Below are 6,000 nucleotides of genomic sequence, written 5' to 3' on the forward strand. Positions count from 1 at the left end.
TTAAAAAGTGAATAGTAAAATTCAAATATCATTGTCTTGAAGGACTTAAGCTAACTTAGGTTAAAATATTTCTGGTCCTACGTAGTGCATTTGTATTAATTAATATAATTCATCCAGAGTTATTTTGCTTGAGCATCATAATTAATTAAGTTTCAAAAATAGTGAAGAGAAGGAAAATACAAATTTAAAATGTACCATTTGACTCTCTACAATAAATATAACATCTGAAGCCACTCATCAATTCCACACTGATAACTGAAAAGAAAGTTTAAATTGAGGTAGTAAAAATAAAGAATCTTCTTGTATGGTACACCAAACTTGTGCTTGCTAAAATTCCAAATTTTACTATTTTAATTTTTATGAGTCAAAGCTTTATTTACAGTTTGTTTTTAAAGGTACGGTAACAAGATTTACCATAGTAACTTATTTTCCATTGTTCACTGATACTAAAAAATATCATTACTGCATTTTGAGATCAATATTCTGATCTTTTCCTTAGGTTGATAACTAACTGAATAAATAACTAAAACCTAGATTAAAATGGACAAATTGTACCAAAGTTTTGCGATACTTAAGTTAAGAATCACCAAAACGTGTGTCTACTCCATGCTTACAGAGCCGCAGCTACATATTTTCCAGAGGGGGCAAATCCTAAAATTACCCCCCTTCCCATTAATCAACTCCAGTTGTTATCTTGACAAGTGCTGAACTTTAAAAGATATTTTTCTTGCCTTATTTTTACTGTCCAGGAGGGTGTTGCCTCAGTAGTTTGGTAGTTTGTACGTTTAAACAAGCAGACACCGGCCGTATTACGTTAACAAAACCTTGTTCATTTAAATTGTTGCTAAAAATTCATCGTTTTAAATATCAGTTTACAAAATTACGCACCTAAGGTAATAAACGACTTTCCCTACTCCCCTCTAGCTGCGGTTCTGCATGCTCTTAATAAAACTAACACTAACACTTTACTGTCATTGAGTATGGACATATCTCATTCCATTTATTTTTATAAAGGATCTGTTTTAGACTTACTAATTATTCAGTAATATTTCAGTTTACTTTTTCTTGACACACTTCTAAATAAACTATGTAGTACAGTTATTGTAGATTATCTTTCTACGTATCACATCGATTGCCATGTGATGGCAAGTTACTGAACACCACATCCATATCATGCCTATTCACATTTCCAGGAATATAAGGAACAAGCCTGTAAGTTCGTGGGGTCTTAAATGGTTTAGGGAATGGCTTGTCCCATCCATTCTGATTTTGTGAATGAATTTTGCACGTATTCTTTTGAAAATTTCTTAATTAGTTTACAAGGTTGGTCTGCCCTGCCCTGATTTATTTAATCCAATATCCACCAACTGGTTGCATCTCCCTATCCATCCCCGGAGAAGGCAACTGACGTAAGACTGGTAAATTATACTCCTCCACAGCATTTAGTGTAGTAGCACCTCAATTTTCATAAGTTTATAGTGAAACATTTAAAGCTATTGGAGCAAAGTCCTAAAGCTGATCACTGTATTTTTTATGTGCTTCTGCATATAATATGGTCATACAGTCTATGTATAATTGGAGGTAACATTACATTGCAAAGAAGACTGAGTTGGATTGGCCGATATCTGAAACACCCACCAAAACTCTCTTATGTTAGTTCCCTCTGGTACTATTATGCTAAATATAAAGGTGCCTTTTCAGAGAAATCAGTTAATTCTATAGAACTATAATATGATCAGTAAATACATACTATTTGAGTACAACATATAATAATGTACATCACATACTGTAATCTAATAATAATTATAATGCTTCATATTTAGGTCTCATTTAGTTCACAGGTTGTAAAGAGTACAAATGGGAACCTTCACATATTGTGGGCTAGCTTCCCACATTGTGCAATAAATATCTGTAGGCCATCGTTAGAGAACAGGTATGTACAAAACATCTGCAGGACATCAGTGGGCTTGAACACTCCCCGATTTGATGAAAATATTTTAATTAAGAATACTAATATGTCACATGCCAAATAATATGGCATTGGTGGATTCAAGAACCACCACACAACAACAAGAACATGGGTGCTGAACATGTATAGTTTGTTCATGCTCCAACAATAATAGACACAAGAAGAAGACCAACTTTGGGATGAGTAGAGTAACGCAATAGTTGTAGCTTAATTTGATGTGTTTGGGTTTGGCAGAGGAATTGTTCCAAACTTATAATGATAATTTGACCCTGATATTGTCAATGAAAAAGGTGATGCCTATGTGGCATGACAATGAGTTTGTATTGAGTTAATTATTTCAGAAGTCATCACATATTGAAATAACTTAAAAGGCTGACTCTTGTCTGAATTTTGAAACGAGCAATGCCATATTATCATACACAATATGCTTGAAATAGGATCAAATAACAAAGCTTTTGTTCAGTTTGGATTTTACAACTCGTCTGCTGAATTGGATAATGTTTATTCTTTGATGAAAACAAATGAACTTCATTAAATGTGTGGAATAAGATGATCCACTAGATTTGTCATGTTTGTGTATATACTCGTACACATGATAGCCCTTCCTTTTTATCTTCCCTTACTTGTTTAAATTCTTTTCATCTTCTTAGTACTACTGCTTCAAATAATTTAAAATAAAAGTGATTATCAGCATTGTCCTCGGCTTCCAGAGGGTCGTTTAAAAAAGATCAAAAGTATATTAATACATTACACATTTTAAAACACAAAGCCACAACAACACTGTACAATATAATGTAATAGTATTTTATTAGGTAGCTGAAAAACAAATTTTAAAAGTGCCTTCAAGTTATTAAATATATATGATTGCTAAAATATCAGAAAATGCAGAACCAATTACCATGAATTAATTACAATTTATGTTACGTACTTGAAAATGGCTGTGGTTGTGCTTTCTAATTTCAGACTTCTGTCAATCTAGTAATTAGAAACAACTGAAATACTATTAAATAAATTAAAACCCTTGATAAAATGTTTACAGATATAATACCTCTCTAACACTTGTAAAATGTATAGATTTATACACTTTTATATGTGACACATTGTTGAAAACTTTCTATCAGTTGAAACAAATTTATTTTGTTAAGAAAACCAAAAGTTATATTTGTATCTTATACTTAACAACATTGTTTATAGGAAATTCATAGCCATGACAAAGGCAGTTACTGAAATGAAAGACCATGCAATTGGAGAATATTCAAAAATTATATGGCTTTAAAGGAACAAAAATTACAAAAACCAAGATAAATATATAAACTTAATTCATAGACTTATGTGATATGTGCCATGACTATCATAAAGGTTCTATAGTTTAAATTCTGTTAACAAAACTGCTAATACATAAATTTAAAAATTCACATGTACCACTTATTACTCTTATTAATATTTTCATTGTTATTTGATTGTTGTGATTATTTTGTTTATTATTATTCCTGTTATCATGTATACAGGGTGGCTGGTCATCAGTGTTACAAAAGTTTTTGGGTGAAATTACAAAGTAAATGAAGTGTAATGATGCATGTAAGAGGTTCCAAGTAAAAAAAAATTGGCTTCAAAAAGAATTCTAAAATAACCATGTTTTTAAACATATTACAGCAATTTCTCAACTACCTGTAAACGGATTTGAGTAAATGACGTAATTTTTGTATTCTACATTAAATTTTGAATAGGAATAAGTGAAAATTTTAAAGGATCAATAATAAAAAGTCCATTGTTAATAGTTCCAAAGTTTAAAATTTAAGTATCTGCTAAAAATAAAAAAACATTGGTCTATTGTATTTTTCTACACCCTGTATACAAGAAGGTAGCTAAATATTTTAAAAACTGTGCCATTTTATAAGCTTTCCAACCATACACTACACTATTGAGGTTTAGATCTGCATATGTTCGTTTTAGTGTTTTGAAATCTCCAAAACACGGGGTGCAGAAAAACGGTTAAAAGGCAATTTATAACAAAAAAGGGGTAATCTAAACGTACAAAGTAGTATTAATTTACTAGTGTCATAATAATCTATTTTGATTATCAAAAACTAATTTTCTATTCATTTCATGGCCATAAATTGTTATCTAACTATCAAAACAACACTGGTATTTTGAATTATTCTTATGTATTAGATAATGATAAGATAAAATGGATTATTCCTGTTTTCTTCTTCATGTTATTTTTTATCTTCTGATCAAGCAAATACCTGCTTAAATAAAACATTGTGGTCAGTCAGTTCTTCTTTGTCAGTGATGCTAGAACCATGTCTTTCTCAAGTCGCGAATACGCTGACATGCACTTCATCTAAGGGCTGTGCGACGGTAATGCGCAAGCGGCACGGAGTACAGGGCTCGCTATCCTGACCGTGTTACTCCTAGTTCACAGGTGTTCTCCAGACTCCACCAGCGCTTAACAGAAACAGGATCTTTCCATAAGTTGAAAAGAGAGGTAGGTCCTAATATTGATGTTTATGCAGATGATGATATTTTAGCGAGGGTTGAGGATGATCACGAACTAAGTACTAGACAGCTAGCTACAGCTACTGGCCTTCCTCGTTGGAAAGTTTCTAATGTTTTGAAGTCTGATACGTTTCACCCGTACCATTTCACCCTGGTTCAATCACTTGAACCAAATGACTTTGAATCGAGATGAACATTCTGTCAATGGCTCCTAAACAAAGACATTGAATAGTATCACTTTTTGAAAGAAATATTGTGGACAGATGAAGCCAGTTTTACAAGAGAGGGTGTTTTCAACTCCCATAACATGCATGTTTGGGCTACAGAAAATCCTAGAACTATGAGTATGAAAATCATCTTTTCAGCATCGGTTCACAATAAACTTGTGGGCGGGAGTAGTTGGTGATATTTTCTTGGGACCCTATGTCATTGATGGAAGCTTAACAGGAGAAAAGTATCTTTAATTTTTACAACATAACTTGCCTCAACTTCTAGATCAACTCACTCGACAACAAAGAGAAGAGTTAATTTTTCAACACGACGGCGCACCTCCTCACTTTTCCAACAATGTAAGGCAGTGGTTGAATGAAAACTATCCAACTTGGATTGGGCAAGGAGGGACTGTTGCTTGGCCACCCAGATCTCTGGATCTCAACCCCATGGACTTTTATGTTTGGGGGTACATGAAGAGCCTGGTGTACAAGACAGTCGTTCCCAACGAAGTGGATCTGCACGACCGTATATTTGACACTATAAACAAAGTGAGGGATGAGTTGTCTCACAAGGTTACTGTGCGTGCCATTCGGAAAAGAGCAAGAGCCTGTGTTCGGGAAAATGGAGGGCAATTTGAACATAAAATAAAGTAGAGAGTGTTCTCAAATCGATAAGATTGTAATCATACTGTGTTTTTACTGCTTGCTTGTCTTTTATAATGACAACTTTTATACAATGTGTGTATACTTAGTTTTTTAACCAGTTATTACATTTTTTTTTAATATAAGCCCATTTGGTAAATTTTCATGCATAATCAAGTATTTTTTGAAAAACATTTGGCCCAATCTAATTAAAAGTGAACTATTCGATTTTTTGAATCATGTGCAATTATAATAACAATTGTATGAATACAAAATAATTAATGTTTAAATTTTTTTGTTTTCTTTTCTTTATCTTAACATGTTAAAGAATTTCAAAAAAATTTTTGTTAAGATTTTAAACAAATAGTAAGCATTTATTCAGCGTAACTTTTTTTAGTTATAGTTTGAACAGTTTTTAAGTTCCCTGTGTTTTCTTTTATTCAAACCACTGAAACAAACATATTCCAATTCAAACTTCAATAGTGTAGTGTTTGGTTGGAAAGCTTATAAAATGGTGCAGTTTTTAAAATGTTTAGCTGCTTTCTTGTATACAGGGTGTAGAAAAATACAACAGACCAATGTTTTTTTATTTTTAGCAGATACTTAAATTTTAAACTTTGGAACTATTAACAATGGAGTTTTTATTGTTGATCCTTTAAAATTTTCACTTATTCCTAT

Source organism: Homalodisca vitripennis, chromosome 2 (assembly GCF_021130785.1).
Source record: "Homalodisca vitripennis isolate AUS2020 chromosome 2, UT_GWSS_2.1, whole genome shotgun sequence".
NCBI classification, from domain to species: Eukaryota; Metazoa; Arthropoda; class Insecta; order Hemiptera; family Cicadellidae; genus Homalodisca; species Homalodisca vitripennis.